We start from the raw sequence: 17,878 nt of genomic DNA, 5'->3' as shown, positions 1-17,878 counted from the left end.
TTCCATAACTTGGCCAAACCTTCAGCTTTATCCTACCTAACATAAAACAATCCTTTAATCCTTTAAACCAGACCAAAAAACCCCACATTCCCATGCCTTCTTATAATTTTTTACCAGAAACATATTCTACTTTCCTTACACAACTTGCATGTAAACTGTTTCTTAGTAGTCTTGATTACATGTGTTAGAATGTTAACTCTTAGCAACTTTTATTTTTGGTGAAAAACCTGGTAAGTAAGCAATTTTAATTATGTACCAGGTGTGGAACCTAGGATACCAGACAGAAGTGAAGATAAGGTCCAACTCTTTCCAGCACAGCTAGGGAGCATGGCTAAATCCATATATCCCCAAGTCTTCCCTAAAATCTAATGGCTCCAAAGCAGGTAAACTGAACAATTTTCAAAGTCAAAGAAGCAATTTATGACCTTAAAGCATTTAGCAGTACTTGCTTTGGCAGCACAATACTAAAATTGGAAAGATACAGAGAAGATTAGCAGGCCCCTGTGCAAGGATGACACACAAATTCATGAAGTATTTATATTAAAAAATAAAGCATTTAGCAAACCTGATATCTCACTTGCCTTTTTTAGACCAAATGTCTTAATCTTGAAGATATTTTAATTTACCAATAATCTTTAAAACTGTCTTTTTTCCAAAATTACTAAAGTCATGTGAACTAAGAGGCATTAAAATTGTTATTTTTCTGACAAAATATTTATTTAAGTATTTATTATTTTTAAGCCGATTAATCAGAGCTCTTTAATATACTTTGGTAGTGAAACATCGCACACGACACATAAATACAGCTGAACAGACAGAAGAAGATCCAGTAGTTGTAAGAGTTTTTCATTTGCCAGTTTTTAAGTGACTTAATTGTTTTACTGGCTTTAGAGTGGAGCCCTTTGAGAATAGGGCCAGGAAAGCATGCACTTTTTAGGGCTTAAGAAGTAGGCACAGTTGGAAGGCAAAATAGACCCCCAAAATTAAGAGTCTCTCTTTTTTTTTTTTTTTTTTTTTGAGATGAAGTCTCCCTCTTGTCCCCCAGGCTAGAGTGCAATGGCACAATCTCGGCGCACTGCAACCTCTGCCTCCCAGGTTCAAGCGATTCTCCTGCCTCAGCCTCCCAAATAGCTGGGATTACAGGTGCCTGCCACCATGCCCAGCTAATTTTTATATATTTAGTAGAGATGGGCTTTCACCATGTTGGCCAGGATGGTCTCCAACTCCTGACCTCAGGTGATTCGCCTGCCTCAGCCTCCCAAAGTGCTGGGATTACAGGTGTGAGCCACCACACCCCAGCTTTTTTTTTTTTTTTTTTTTTTTTTGACAGAGTCTCGCTCTGTCACCAGGCTGGAGTGCAGTGGTGCAATCTCGGCTCACTGCAACCTCTGCCTCCTGTGTTCAAGCGATTCTTCTGCCTCAGCCTCCCAAGTAGCTGGGACTACAGGCGCACACCAGCATGCCCAGCTAATTTTTGTATTTTTAGTAGAGACAGGGTTTCACCATGTTGGCCAGGATGATCTCAATCTCTTGACCTCATGATGTGCCCACCTCGGCCTCCCAAGGTGCTGGGATTAGAGGCATGAGCCACTGCACCCAGCAAGAGTCTCATTTTTATACTGAAAGCAAGTTTATTAGAGAAGTAAAGAAACAAAAGAATGGCTACTCCATAGGCAGAGCAGCCCTGAAGGCTGCTGCTTGGCTATTTTTATGGTTATTTCTTGATCATATGCTAAACAAGGGGTGGATTATTCATTAGTTTTCCAGGAAGGGGGCGGGGATTTCCTGGAACTGAGAGTTCCTTTTACTTTTATTTTATTATTTATTTATTTATTTATTATTTTTTTTGAGAGGGAGTCTTGCTCTGTCGCCCAGGTTGGAGTGCAATGGCACAGTCTAGGCTCACTGCAACCTCCGCCTCCCGGGTTCAAGTGATTCTCCTGCCTCAGCCTCCCAAGTAGCTGGGACTACAGGCATGTGCCACCAAACCCAGCTAATTTTTGTATTTTTAGTAGAGATGAGGTTTCACCATGTTGGCCAGGCTGGTCTCAAACTCCTAACCTCGTGATCCACCTGCCTTGGCCTCCCAAAGTGCTGGGATTACAGGCATGAGCCACTGCACCTGGCCTATTTTATTTTATTTTATTTTATTTTTTGGGACTGAGTCTCACTCTGTCACCCAGGCTGGAGTGCAGTGGCACAGTCTCTGCTCACTGCAACCTCTGCCTCCCGGGTTCAAGTGACTCTCCTGTCTCAGCTTCCTGTGTAGCTGGGATTACAGGCACACACCACCACAGCCAGCTAATATTGTATTTTTAGTAGAGATGGGGTTTCACCATGTTGGCCAGGCTAGTCTCAAACTCCTGACCTCAGGTGATCCACCTGCCTCGGCATCCCAAAGTGCTGAGATTACAGGCATGAGCCACCACACCCCTCTAACTTTTAGACCATGTAGGATAACTTCTAGACATTGCCATGGCATTTGTAAACTGTCATGGTGCTGGTGGGAGTGTCTTTTAGCATGCTAATGCATTATGATTAACGTATAATGAGCATGAGGATGACCAGAGGTTACTCTCATTGCCATCTTGGTTTTGGCAGGTTTTGGCTGGCTTCTTTACTGCATCCTGTTTTATCAGCGGGGTCTTTGTGATTTGTATCTCATGCTGGCCTCTTGTCTCATCCTGTGACTAAGAATGCCTAACCTTCTGGGAATGTACCCCAGCAGGTCTCAGCCTCATTTTACCCAGCTCCTATTCAAGAGGGAGTCATTCTGGTTCAAACACCTCTGAATATAGCATCAGATCTCACAGGTTTAGGGCTCATTCCTCAAGCTCCCCCAGCCAGGCACAAGTCTAGCCTCCAGAACTTCTAATGGATTGGCTTCAAGTTGGGGTCTCCATGATCCCCTCTTTGGGTTCAATTAACTTGCTGGAGCAGCTCACATAACTCAGGGAAACACTTAGTTATGTTTATCAATTTTTTTATAAAGGATATTACAAAAGATACAGATGAAATGAGGATGAGAAATGAGGGAAAGGGTACAGAGCTCCTAGGCCCTTCCTGGGCACACACCTTCCATGAACCTCCATGTGTTCAGCTATCCAGAAGCTCTCCAAACCCTGTTTTTTTAGGTTTATTTGTTTGTTTGTTTTGTTTTTGAGACTGGGTCTTGCTCTGTCACCCAGGATGGAGTACAGTGGCATGATCTTGGCTCACTACAGCCTTTACCTCCCAGGCTAAAGTGATTCTCCCACCTCAGCCTTTCAAGTAGCTGGGACTATAGATACATCACACTCAGCTAATTATTTTATTTTATTATTGTATTGTATTGTATTGTATTGTATTGTATTGTAGAAAGGAGGTCTCCCTATGTTGCCCAGGCTGGTCTTGAACTCCTGGGCTCAAGTGATCCTCCCACCTCAGCATCCCAAAGTGCTGGATTACAGGCATGAACCACCATACTGGCCTCCTTTTGTTTTTTTTTTTATGAAGGCTTCATGATGTAGGCATGATTGATTAAACCATTGGCCACTGGTGATCAACTTAACCTTCAGCCCCTCTGCCCTCCCCATAGGGTAGGGGGGTGATGCTGAAAGTCTCAACTCTGTAATCCTGCCTAGGTATTTCTGGTCACCAGCCTCCATCCTGAAGCTACTTAGCAGCTGCTAGCCACCAGTCAATTATTAGCATATAAAAAGACATCACTTTGGAAATTCCAAGGATTTGGGGAGTTGTATGCCAGGAAACAGGAATGAAGACCAAAAACATATTTCACAATATCACAACAGCCCTCTCTTGCTCTGGACACAACTCACCATTGACAGCCTTCCAATAGAGAGTTGGAGAAGTATTTATGGCTGGGCGCGGTGGCTCATGCCTATAATCCCAGCACTTTGGGAGGCTGAGGCGGGCGGATCACGAGGTCAGGAGATCGAGACCATCCTGGCTAACGCAGTGAAACCCCATCTCTACTAAAAATACAAAAAATTAGCCGGGCGTGGTGGCGGGCGCCTGTAGTCCCAGCTACTGGGGAGGCTGAGGCAGGAGAATGGCATGAACCTGGGAGGCAGAGCTTGCAGTGAGCCAAGATGACACTACTGCACTCCAGCCTGGGCTACAGAGCGAGACTCCATCTCAAAAAAAAAAAAAAACCTCTCTCTATATATATACCGTCATGTGTCACAGAGCGACAAGAATATGTCCTAAGAAATGTGTCATTAGGTGATTTCGTCATTGTGCGAACGTCAGAGATTGTACTTACACAAACCTAGATGGTAGAGTCTACTACACACCTAGGCTGTATGGTATGGCCTATTGCTCATAGAGTACAAACCTGTACAGCATGTAACTGTACTGAATACTGTAGGCAGTTGTAACACAATGTTAAGTATTTGTGTATCTAAACATATCTAAACATATAAAAGGTACAGTAAAAATACTGTATCATAATCTTATGGGGCCAATGCCATATATGCAGTCTGTCATTGACTGAAACATCATTATGTGGCACATGACTGTATATATACACGTATACAGATGTATACACACACACACACATAAATATACACATTCTATTGGCACTGTCTTTGGAGAACACTGACTAATACAGGTAGTTTCGGGATCCCACTTGGCTCTTCCTATCATAATAGCTTCTACTCCACAGGTCACGACATTGTAAGAGGATTCTGTTAATTTCTATGAGACTCATTGGACTTAAGGTCAATTCCATCTATCACCTGGCCTCCCTTAGCTCCTATTCTAATCAGGAAGTGATGATGGTATTTTGTTTTCTAGTTTCCATGACAGCACAGATTCTATAATGCTCTTTGAAAATTCTAGATAGTCTTCTTTTTCAGTGAACAGTGTAAATGGCAGCAGATCAGCCCTCTGGGGAAGGATTGGAAGGATATTTACTGTATATAATGATGGTATGATTACAGAGTCATTCCTTAAGGGGGTATGGTCACCCTATATTTAAGTGGTTCTGGTCCTGTGAATTTTGGTCAGGAATCTAGCTGGGTGCAGTGGATGAGGAGAGAGGATCGCTTGAGCCCAGGAGTTTGAGGCTGCAGTGAGCTATAATGGCGCCACTGCACTCCAGCCTGGGTGTCAGAGCAAGAAAAAAAAAATGAAAAAAATTTAAAAATCTAGATGAGGGACCAGAATTTTCCAGTGTAGCAGCAGCTAATGTCAGTCTTCTGGTTGCCAGAACTTTATTTTAAAAAATAAAAATAAAAATCGAGGACCATCCAGTTAGCTGTATCCCATTCCCATAATCAGCGTATGGATCCTTGACGGTCAAGGCACACTCACTGCCACTCTGGGACTGCTGCCTTTAACAGTAATTATATTCACCTGGTCTTGATGTCACCTCTGCCATTCTGGAATCTGAACATTAGGATTGATAATTAGGATCTCAGTTCCATGGTAGTGCTTCTTACTTTTAATCCGAGAGTACTGAAGACAGACATCACTGAGCTACTCAAAGATGCTGGTGTTCCCTTACAGTGAACTTATTGTCTTAGTGAAAAGAATATCCTCTGGGCCTTCCTAAAGAACACAGTCTGGTGCTGAGTTCTTGGGTCTTATAGTCCTACCTTCCTGAACTTTCTTACCTCTTCTTAAACACTCTACCATGGTTGGGAGGCCGAGGTGGGCAGATCACAAGGTCAGGAGTTCGAGACCAGCCCGGCCAACAAGGTGAAACCCCGTCTCTACTGAAAAAACACAAAAATTAGCCAGGCATGGTGGCAGGCACCTGTAATCCCAGCTACTCGGGAGGCTGAGGCAGGAGAATTGCTTGAACCCAGGAGGCGGAGGTTGCAATGAGCCAAGATCACGTCACTGCACTCCAGCCTGGGCAACGGAGCAAGACTGCGTCTCAATAAAAAAAAAAAAACGCTACCATGGGAATTCTAGTATATTAAGCTCATTTATTGTAGGTCATCATCCAGCCCAAGCTCTAAGAAACATCCTTGCAAACTATTAAGACTATATTTCAATTATCTATTGCAAATTAACAAACCACCCAAGTTTAAGGACTTAAAACAACAGCAATTTATTACGTCTCACAATTCTGCTGTCTGGTTTAGGCTTAATAAGTGTTTGCAGATTTAAGGATGGGGGAAAATAGACTCCATCTCTTGATGTGGGGAGTGGCATGTACACACAGGGAGGGAAGAATTTGATAGTGGCCATCTTTGGAAACTATCTACCAGAGACCAGCTCTAGGCATTCTTGCAAGAATACTGAAGCCTGAGTTACTGAAGAGTGGTTTATGTCAATATATTCCCCATTAGCCAATCTTATATTCTTCCTGCTTCCCTATCCTCACCACCATGCCTAAAAATCCTGAAATTATTTCCATATATATTCACTAGTCTTTCACGTCCTTTGAGGTGTAGCTTATTTATCCTGAGACCAATAAGCAAATTTCCACATTCAGGATCTCCTAGGAATTGACCTCAGTTATTTGACAGTGTGATGGAAACAAGTCTTAAGAAGAACAAATGCCATCTTATGAAGCACCTGGTTCACATGAAATCATTTCCTCACATGAGTCAAGAGAAAATTGTTCTTCCCTGGCAAGAGGGAAGGGGCTGCTTCTGCCACCCAGAACTCAGGAGAATTTGTAAGATAAAGATTCTTAGGTTTGTCCACCATAACGCTCCTATCCCTGGTCTCAGGGTCCTACTTTTTCCCTATCAGTGCCTTGACTTTGACACAGGAGACCTACCAAATCTGTTCATTTAGAATCTTTTGCAACTCTGCACTCTGCACTTTTTACCTGATCCTGGATCTGATTTTCTTTTCTTTTCTTTCTTTTTTTTTTTTTTTTTTGAGACAGTGTCTCACTCTGTCATCCAGGCTGGAGTGCAGTGGCTCGATCTCAACTCACTGCAAACTCTGTCTCCCGGGTTCAAGCAATTATCCTGCCTCAGCTTCCCAAGTAGCTGGGATTACAAGTGCACACCACCATGCCCGGCTAATTTTTGTATTTTTAGTGGAGACAGGGTTTCACCATGTTGGCCAGGTTGGTCTCGAACTTCTGACCTCAGGTGATCCGCCTGCCTCAGCCTCCCAAAGTGCTGGGATTACAGGCGTGAGCCACTGTGCCAGGCCGAGATAATTATCCTTGATTACAATGATCAAATATTAATAACAAGGGTGATGCTAGTCTGAGGTTGGACAGCAGTTGACAGATGTTCTCGTGGATATATTTTTGTGTGTATATAAGTTTGTGGTGGCCTTTGTGCAAGTATGTGGTTTTTGCAGAGTCTTCTGTGATATTTCTTATTATCAGGCATTTGTGCATAAGAAAACTCCCTTTTTGGCCTTCCCCATCTCCATTTGTCAAGGTTTTTAAATCAAAATGGGTGACTTTATTTTGATTCTGACAACTTTCACAAAACACTTCTCACACCCCTGTTGCTGATACTCTGGTCCAAGCCATCTTAATTTCTCACCTGGCATAGTGGGCTTGGTAGTCAATTTAGCTAAGATGGAACTATGTTTCTTAGAAATCCCTTTCCTGTGTAGTTTTGGGTGAGAATTTGCCACCAGAAGAAGATGAGGACACAATTTAGAAAGAAGACGTTCAGATGTAGCCATGTTTGCAATTGGAAAGCCAACATAGAGTCAGATGCTACTGAAGTTTATGTGTGGTTTCATTAATCTGCTGACTCCCCTTGTTGGTGTGAGGCAGCAGCTGGGCCCAAAGCCACTCCATCTCCCCCTGGACTTCTACCTTCAGCTTCCAAAACTCCTGGGCTAGATATATATTGATGAAGGTCATCAGCTTCTCCTGTAGGTCATCATCAAACTTGGAGGCTTAGGGGTAGGGAGAGACCAATAGGAGATCTAGTTTGTTTTCATGGGTTCCATTTTGACCTTATCCTCCCCCTTTTCATGTCCATTTTTCCTTTCCAGTTACCTGCCCTGATGACTTCTAGTCCAATACCAGATCCACAAGAAACAGCTGTGCGTAAACTGTTTAACCAGCATCCACAACTGCATCAGATCACATCCCTATAATAAATCCCTTATTCTATATAACTTCCAATGGTTCTGCTTCACTGATAGAACCCTAATACACCTGGGTTATTGCAATTGACTCCTAACTGATCTCCCTACTTCTAACCTTGCTCCACTGGGCAGATAGATGTGTTACTTCTCTGCTCAAATACCTCCAATAGCTTCTAAGTAAATGCCAAAGTCCTTACTTACTCTGACTGTGCCAGACTCAGCTTATTACAGAGCCTGTAATCCCAGCTACTTGGGAGGCTGAGGCAAGAGAATCACTTGAACCTGGGAGGCGGAGGTTGCAGTGAGCTGAGATTGCGCCATTGCACTCCAGCCTGGGCAACAAGGGTGAAACTCTGTCTCAAAAAAAAAAAAAAAGAAAAGAAAGAAAAAAAGTGTTCCAGGTAAAAAATTATTTAAAAGACATAAAAGTGTGTTCTTTATTCAAAAAATAATTTTGATCACTTGGTGAAACCCCGTCTCTACTAAAAATACAAAAAAATTAGCTGGGTATGTGGCGGATGCCTGTAATCCCAGCTACTCGGGAGGCTGAGGCAGGAGAATTGCTCAGGAGGTGGAAGTTACAGCGAGCCAAGGTCGCACCACTGCACTCCAGCCTGGGCGGCAAAGCAAGACTCTGTCTCAAAAATAAATAAATAAATAAATAAATAAATAAATAAATAAATAAATAAATAATTTTGTCTAAATACTAGATTATTTAAGGTTGTTTCAAAAAGTAAATAAATTTAAAAAAAAATGGCCAGGCGCAGTGGCTCACACCTGTAATCCCAGTACTTTGGGAGGCTGAGGCGGGCAGATCACCTTTGGTCAGGAGTTCAAGACCAACTCAAGGTCAGGAGTTCAAAACCAGCCTAGCCAACATGGTGAAACCCTGTCTCTACTAAAAATACAAAAAAATTAGCTGGGCATAGTGGCGGGCACCTGTAGTCCCAGCTATTCAGGAGACTGAGGCAGGAGGACCACTGAACCCAGGAGGTCAAGGTTGCAGTGAGCTGAGATCACACCATTGCACTCCAGCCTGCTGGCTGACAGAGCGAGACCCTGTCTCAAACAAACAAACTAACAAAAAAAGAGGTTTAATTGGCTCCCGGTTCTACAGGCTATACAGGAAGCATAGCAGTATCTGCTTCTGGGAAGGCCTCAGAGAGTTTTTACTCATAGCAGAGAGTGAAGCGGGAGCAGGCATATCACACATTCAAAGCAAGAGCAAGAGAGAGAGCCAAGGGGAGGTACACACACTTTTAAATGACCAGATCTCATGAGAACTCACTATCACGAAGCCAGCACCAAGGCATGAGGGATCCACCCCCATGATCCAAATACCTTCCACTAGGCCCCACCTCCAGCACTGGGAATTGCAATTCAACATGAGATTTGGGCAAGGACAAAAATCTGAACTATATCAACAGCAAAAGGTGAAATCCCAAGAGATGTACCTGAGAAGCTTCAAGAGGAAAACCCTACCTTGAGAAATGAAATAATCATTCTATATGAAGAAGACACTATTTCTAACTGGAAACTAGGAAAATTAAATGGAATCTGTAAAAAAAAAAAAAAAAAAGCTGTAGTTTGGAAGATGGTTGAAAATTTACAGAAACAGATTTTAGAATTAAAAGTCAAAACTTTTTGCAATTTTACCGAAAGCAGATGAATACTTCAGGAAAAACTTATTGTTCTATCATGTGGGACCAAAATTTTAGTTTTGTATAATTATATTTTTAATATTAAAGCTTATTCATTTTTTAATGCTTTAATTTTAAATTTTAATTTTTTTGGAAACAGGGTTTCATACTGTTGCCCAGGCTAGAGTGCAGTGGCAATATTGTAGCTCACTGCATCCTTAAATTCTGGGCTCAAGTGATCCTCCCTCCTCACCCTCCCAAGTGGCTGGGACTACAGGTGCTTGCCATCATGCCTATGTAATTTTTTTTATTTTTTGTAGAGACCTGGTCTCACTATGTTGCCCAGGCTAGTCTCAAACTCCCAGGCTCAAGCAATTCTCCTGCCTCAGCCTCCTAAAGTGCTAGGATTAGAGGGGTGAGCCGCTGGACCTGGTTTAAAGCACAATCTTTAGAAAGACCTACAAATAATCCTCTTTTAAGTATATTCAACTTGATCACACATAAAATTTCTTTTATAAATTTATCCTTTCTAAACCTTTTATGACTTACTCTGACCTTCCACAACCTGCTCAGACCTTTTGTTTGTTTTATATTTTTTCTTTCTTAAATAACCAGTCATTTGACTTTAGGACAAAATTTACTTTTTAAAAAAATCATTTTGAATAATTCTTTTTTTCTCTCTTTTTTCTTTCCTTTTGTTCTACTGGAGTCTTCTCAGACACTTTTCTTTTTTTTTAACCTTTCATAAGATAACTACATCTTTATTCTGTTTTTTTCTTTTTTTTCTGAGACAGGATCCCACTCTGTCACCCAAGCTGGAGTGCGGTGGTGCATTTGCAGCTCACAGCAACCTCAAACTCCTGGGCCAGTGCCTGGCTAATTTTTTAAAAATTATTTTTTGTAGAGATCAGGTCTTACCATATTTCCCAGGCTATTCTCTTTTTTTTTTTTTTTTTTTTTTTTGAGACAGAGTCTTGCTCTTTTGCTCAGGCTGGAGTGCAGTGGCATGATCTCAGCTCACTGCCAACCTCTGCCTCCCGAGTTTAAGCAATTCTTCTGCCTCAGCCTCCCGAGTAGCTGGGATTACAGGTGCCCACCACCATGCCCGGCTAACCCAGGCTATTCTCAAACTCCTGGCCTCAAGTGATCCTCCTGCCTCAGCCTCCCACAGTGTTGGGGTCAGACATGAGCCACCGTGCCCAGCGATATCTTTTACATCTTTCTCTCCTACTTTCTGGTTTTTAAAAATCTTATTGTTTTTGCTTTTGTTGTTTGAGAAAAGGTCTTGCTCTGTCACCCAGGCTGGAGTCACTGCACAATCATAGGTCACTGCAACCTTGAATTCCTGGATTCAAAGTATCCTTGCATCTCAGCCTCCTAAGTAGCTGGGAATACAGGCACATACCACCACACCTGGCTAATTTTTAACTTTTTGTAGAGATAGAGTCTCACTTGGTCGCCCAGGCTGGTCTCAACCTCCTGGCCTCAAGCGATCCTCCCACCTCAGCCTCCCCAAATTCTGGAATTACAGGCATGAGCCACCATGCTCAGGCTTGTTTTTTTTTTTTTTTCACTGATTTTATTTTGTTTTATTTTATTTTATTTTATCTTGAGATGGAATCTCGCTCTGTTACCCAGTCTGGAGTGCAGTGGCTCGATCTCAGCTCACTGCAACCTCTGCCTCCCCAGTTCAAGCAATTCTCCTGCCTCAGTCTCCCGGGTAGCTGGGTCTACAGGCGCACACCACCATGAAGATGAACTGGAATCTATGAAAACAAACTAGATCTCCTATTGGTCTATGCCACCACACTTGGCTAATTTTTGTATTGTTTGTAGAGATGGCATTCTGCCATGTTGCTCAGGCTGGTCTCGAACTCCTGAGCACACGTGATCCACCTGCCTCAGCCTCATAAAGTGCTGGGATTAGAGGCAAAAGCCACCACGCCCAGCTAAACCTCTTTTCTTACAAATTACTCAACCTCAGATATTCTCACTCTGTCGCCAGGCTGGAGTGTAGTGGTGCGATCTCTGCTCACTGCAACCTTCGCCTCCCAAGTTCAAGCAATTCTCCTGCCTCAGCCTCCTGAGTAGCTGGGACTACAGGTATGCGCCACCATGCCCAGCTAATTTTTGTATTTTTAGTAGAGACGGGGTTTCACCATGTTGGCCAGGATGGTTTTGATCTCCTGACCTCGTGATCCACCCACCTTGGCCTCCCAAAGTGCTGGGATTATAGGCATGAGCCCCTGCGCCCGGCCAGGTATTTCTATTTTTTCTTTTTTCTTTTTTTTAAGATGGAGTATCACTCTGTTGCCAGGCTGGAGTGCATTAGCGCAATCTTGGCTCACTGCAACTTCCGACTTCCTGGTTCAACTGATTCTCCTGCCTCAGCCTCTCGAGTAGCTGGAATTACAGGCACGCGCCACCAGGCCCAGCTAATTTTTGTATTTTTAGTAGAGAGGGGGTTTCACCATGTTGGCCAGGATGGTCTTGATCTCCTGACCTAGTGATCCACCTGCCTCGGCCTCCCAAAATGCTGGGATTACAGGTGTGAGCCACCATGCCCAGCCCTGGCCAGGTATTTCTTTATAGCAAGGCAGTAATGGCCTAATACAGAAAATTGGTACCAAGGAGTAGGGTATTGCCATAAAGGTACCAAAAAATGTGGAAGCAGCTTTGAAACTGGGTAATGCACAGAGGTTGGAAGACTTTGGAGAGGTCAGAAGAAGATAGGAAGATGAGGGAAACTTTGGAACTTCTCAGAAGTTGTTAAATGGTTGTGACCAAAATGTTGATAGTGATATGGACAGTGAGGTTCAGGCTGCTGAGGTCTCAGATGGAAATGAGAAATGTATTGGGAACTGAACCAAAGGTCACTCATGTTATGCCTTAGCAAAGAGGTTGGCTGGATTTAATTCATGCCCTAGGTATCTGTAGAAGTTTGAACTTCACAGTGATGACTTAGGGTATCTGGCGGAAGAAATTCCTAAGCAGCAAAATATTCAAGATGTGACCTGACTGCTTCAAATAGCCTATGTTCAGATGCAGGAGCAAAGGAATGACTTAAAGTTGGAACTTATATTTAAAGGGAAATGGAGCATAAGTGTTTGGAAAATTTGTAGCCTAGACGTGTGGCAGAGAAAGGAAAAGGTTTTTCTTTTTTTATTTCAATCATTTTTGGGAAACGGGTGGTTTTCGGTTACAAGGATAAGTTCTTTTGTGGTGATTTCTGAGATTTTGGTATGCCTATCACCTGAGTAGTGTACTCTGTACCCAATGTATAGCTTTTTATCCCTCGCCTCTCCTACTCTTCCCCGTAAGTCCCTCAAGTCCATTATATCATTCTTATGCCTTTGCATCCTCATAGCTTAGCTCCCACTTATAAATGAGAACATTCAATATTTGATTTTCCATTCCTGAGTTATTTCACTTAGAATAATGGTCCCCAACTCCATCCAGGTTGCTGTAAATGCCATTATTTCTTTCCTTTGTATGGCTGAGTAGTATTCCATGGTGTATACATACCACATTTTCTTTCTTTCTTTCTTTTTTTTTTTTTTTTTGAGAAGGAGTCTTGCCCTCTCGCCCAGGCTGGAGTGCAAAGGTGCAATCTTGGCTCACTGCAACCTCCACCTCCTGGGTTCAAACAATTCTCTGCCTCAGCCTCCCGAGTAGCTAGGATGACAGGTACCTGCCACCATGCCCGGCTAATTTTTGTATTTTTAGTAGAGATGGGGTTTCACCATCTTGGCCAGGGTGGTCTTGAACTCCTGACCTCATGATCCACCTGCCTCAGCCTCCCAAAGTGCTAGGATTACAGAGGTGAGCCACCGCAGCTGGCCCATACCACATTTTTTTTATCCACTAACTGGTGCTGGGCATTTAGGCCGGTTCCATATTTTTGAGATTATGAATTGTGGTGCTATAAATATGTGTGTGCAAGTATCTTTTTTTTTTTTTTTTTTTTTTTTTTTGAGATGGAGTCTTGCTCTGTCGCTCAGGCTGGAGTGCAGTGGCATGATCTCGGCTCACTGCAACCTCTGCCTCCTGGGTTCAAGTGATTCTCCTGCCTCAGCCTCCCAAGTAGCTGGGACTACAGGCATGTGCCACCACACCTGGCTAATTTTTTGTATTTTTAGTAGAGACAGGGTTTCACCATGTTAGCCAGGGTAGTCTCGATCTCTTGACTTCGTGATCCACCTGCCTTGGCCTCCCAAAGTGCTGGGATTACAGGCGTGAGCTACCACGCCCAGCCCATTTATTTATTTTTGAAATGGAGTCTTGCTCTGTTACCCAGGCTGGAGTGCAGTGGTGTGATCTCGGCTCACTGCAACCTCTGCCTCCAAGGTTGAAGCGATTCTCCGGTCTCAGCCTCCCGAGTAGCTGGGACTACAGGCATGTGCCATCATGCCTGGCTAATTTTTGTACTTTTAATGGAGATGGAGTTTCGCTATTTTGGCCAGGCTGGTCTCAAACTCCTGACCTCAGGTGATCCACCTGCCTCGGCCTCCCAAAGTGCCAGGATTATAGGTGTGAGCCACCACACGCAGCCTTGACAGTAACAATCTAGTCATTAACAAACTAGAGCCTGTGGGTCAAATCAGGCTTGGCTGCCTGTTTTTGTAAATAAAGTTTTATTGGAACACAGCCACACTTATTCATTTATGTATTATCCATGGCTACCTTTGTCCTACAATGGCTGAGTAGTTGTGGCAAAGACCATAATGGCCCTCAAAGTCTAAAATATTTACTATCTGGCCCTTTACAGAAAAGTTTACTAGCCCCTGATCTAAAGAATTTAAACTAAAGGCTGGACATGGTGGCTCATGCCTGTAATCCCAGCACTTCGGGAGGCTGAGGCAGGTGGATCATCTGAAGTCAGGAGTTCGAGACCAGCCTGGCCAACATGGTGAAACCCCATCTCTACTGAAAATACAAAAATTATCCAGGCATGGTGGTACACACCTGTAATCCCAGCTACTCGGGAGGCTGAGGCGGGAGAATCTCTTGAACCGGGGAGGCAGAGGTTGCAGTGAGCTGAGATTGCGCCACTGCACTCCAGCCTGGGCAAAAGGGTGAAACTCTGTCTCAAAAAAAAAAAAAAAAAAAAAGAATTTAAACTAAAATGTAACTGTTTTAAAGTATATAAAATTTGAATATATTTTGATCAAAAAATAAATAAAAATAAATGTGAAAATTAAAACTTAAAATGTTTTATATATTTTTAAAATTTTTTAATTTTTTTATAGAAACAGGGTCTTTCTATATTTCCCAGGCTGTTTTCCAATTCCTGGCCTCAAGCAATCCTTCCACCTCAGCCTCCCAAAGTGCTGGGATTACAGGAGAGAGCCACTTTGCCTGGCCTATATTTTAAAAATTACTCCAAAATATTTTAAATAATTTATTAAAAATTAAAAAGCAGATAGATGTGGTGTCTTGCGCCTGTGGTTCCAGTTACTCTGGAGGGTGAAGCAAGAGGATCATTTGAGCCCAGGAGTTCCAGGTTGCAGTGAGCTATGATTGTGCCACTGTATTCCAGGCTAGGTGACAGAATGAGACACTGTCTGTAAAATAAATACATAAATAGGCCAGGTGTGGTGTCTCACACCTGTAATCCAGCACTTTGGGAGGCCGAGGCGGGTGGATCACAAGGTCAGGAGATCGAGACCATCCTGGCTAACACGGTGAAACCCCATCTCTACTAAAAATACAAAAAATTAGCCGGGCATGGTGGCGGGCACCTGTGGTCCCAGCTACTCGGGAAGCTGAGGCAGGAGAATGGCGTGAATTCAGGAGGCGAAGCTTGCAGTGAGCCGAGACTGGGCCACTGCACTCCAGCCTGGGTGACAGAGCCAGACTCCATCTCAAAAAAATAATAATAAAATAAAATAATAAAAATAATAAATAGGCCAGGTGCAGTGACTCTCACCTGTAATTTCAGCACTTTGGGAAGCTGAGGCGGGTGAATTGTTTGAGCCTAGGGATTCGAGACCAGCCTGGGCAACGTGGCAAAACCCAGTATTTCCAAAAAATACAAAAATTAGCTGGACTTGGTAGTACACGCCTGTAGTCCCATCTACTTAAGAAGCTGAGGTGGGAGGATCAGTTGAGTCCAGGAGATCGAGGCTGCAGTGAGCTGTGATTGTACCACTGCACTCCAGCCTAGAGACGGAATAAGACTCTGTCTCAAAAAATAAAATAAAATACAAATTATAGGCATTAAAAAGTTTTAAATCAATATTATTTAAAGCTGGTTTTTTTTGAAAATTTAATCAAATCTTATTAATTAAAAAAAACCTTGCCATTTTAGTGTTCAAGAGCCATCTAAATGCCAATGGGAAGAATTTGTACCATGCTCCGCCTTTATTACATGTAGATCTGTCCATACACAGATGAGAAAAGATTTGTCCCATTGGAAAACATTCCATGCTGCCATGTCTAACTGTTGTTGTGAATACCAAAGTAATCAGCAAACACCTCCAGTTTGGAAAAGTAATTGAAATTGAAAGAGAAGCAAGAAAATTGACACTGGGTACCTTTGGGAAATAATACTCCATTATGCAATAATTAATTGCATTCATGCTATCAGAAAGGATTTGGTGAATCAATTAATTTGTCTTTTCTCTTTTTTTTTTTTTTTTTTTTTTGAGATGGAGTTTCACTCTTGTTGCCCAGGCTGCAGTGCAATGGTGCGATCTCAGTTCACCGCAACCTCTGCCTCCCAGGTTCAAGCGATTCTCCTGCCTCAGCCTCCCTAGTAGCTGGGATTACAGGCATGTGCCACCACGCCCGGCTAATTTTGTATTTTTAGTAGAGACGGGGTTTCTCCATGTTGGTCAGGCTGGTCTCGAACTTCTGACCTCAGGTGATCCACCTGCCTTGGCCTCCCAAAGTGCTGGGATTACAGGCATGAGCCACTGCGCCTGGACTGTCTTTTCTCTTACCTAAGTGTTTCTACCTCTCTGCCCTTCCCAGACTCCAAAGCGGTGCCTGTCTCTGATGTTGGCAGTGATAACAACCTGTAAACCTTTATAGCAATCAACACAGTCCATTTTTGTTTCTAGAACATAGGGCAAGACATTTTAGAAGCATTCCCTGGGGCCTGAATGGTGCAAGTCCTGGAGCAGATGTTTATGATAACGGGTTGTGCTAAATCAGCCCTGAGCTTCAGATCCCGGTGATAGAGGCACTCATGTGATCCTTATTTTTTGTGTGTTTGTGATATGCAGTGTCCTCTAAAACACAGGGCCTAGGTCTAAGGATAATGCAGTAGTAAGGGCTCAGATACTGAGGGATATTTGAAACATTTTGTCTGCATCTCTTTGGTTTCTGAGTTTGGATAACAGGAGTTCAACTAGAGAAAGATACCAGTATTTTTACAATGGAGCCAAAAGCATTTACTGACAGACCAGATCTGGGATATGAGAGAAAAAGAGGAGTCAAAAATGACACCGAGCTTTTCTGCCTGAACAACTGGAAAAATGGAACTGTCATTCACTGAAAGAGGGAGGACAACAGAAGGAACTGGCCATTTTTAGACATAATCAAGTTTGAGATGGCTACGGACCTCCAAATGGGATGTCAAGCTCAGAGGAGAGGCCAGATTAAAGACAAATTTCAAAATCATCAGTGATAGAAAGGCCAAGAACTAGATGAGATCACCTAGGATGAGTCGAAAGAGAGAAGAGGTCCAAGGACTTTTACTGTTCCTCCTAGCTGAACCCCACATGACCTAGCTCAACCACGCAGAGTGGAAGGAATGTGGGTATTGACAGAGAAGGAGCACCATCATCTTGGACAAACGCCGCCCCTTTAAGTTCCAACTCCCTTTCTAGCCTCATGCATTTCAAGGAAATCACTTCTCTTCTAACTACAAGCAGCCAGAAAGAGCAGACAGTAAACCACAGATAAAATAGCTGGGGCACAGAGGCAGGTGGGGGAAAAGTCTCTTGGGTAACTGCCAAACTTCACCCTCACACAATGGGCCCCAGTAAAACAGTGGGCCTTAATAAGCACATTCCTTTCCCTTCAGGTGCACCAAGGGAAGCTAAAAGCAGACTCAGGGGATATGCCTGCAGCTGCAGAAAGATGTATGGGAACAGACACACAACTCTCCCTCCCAGATAAGAACAAAGAGATACAGAAGCAGTCCAAGCCTCTGATAAACTTTCCCACCATGAATTCTTAAAAACTCGTAGTCTGTAAAAGAG

General features: G+C 43.1%; 1 pseudogene; it reads left to right on the top strand.

The window, feature by feature from the left end:
• Positions 1–446: 446 nt before the first annotated feature.
• LOC112130988 (U6 spliceosomal RNA) lies at positions 447–546 on the top strand (annotated as a pseudogene).
• The last annotated feature ends 17,332 nt before the right edge of the window (positions 547–17,878 follow it).

This window comes from Pongo abelii, chromosome 1 (genome assembly GCF_028885655.2).
Source record: "Pongo abelii isolate AG06213 chromosome 1, NHGRI_mPonAbe1-v2.0_pri, whole genome shotgun sequence".
NCBI lineage: Eukaryota > Metazoa > Chordata > Mammalia > Primates > Hominidae > Pongo > Pongo abelii.
This window is presented reverse-complemented; position numbering and strand designations above follow the sequence as displayed.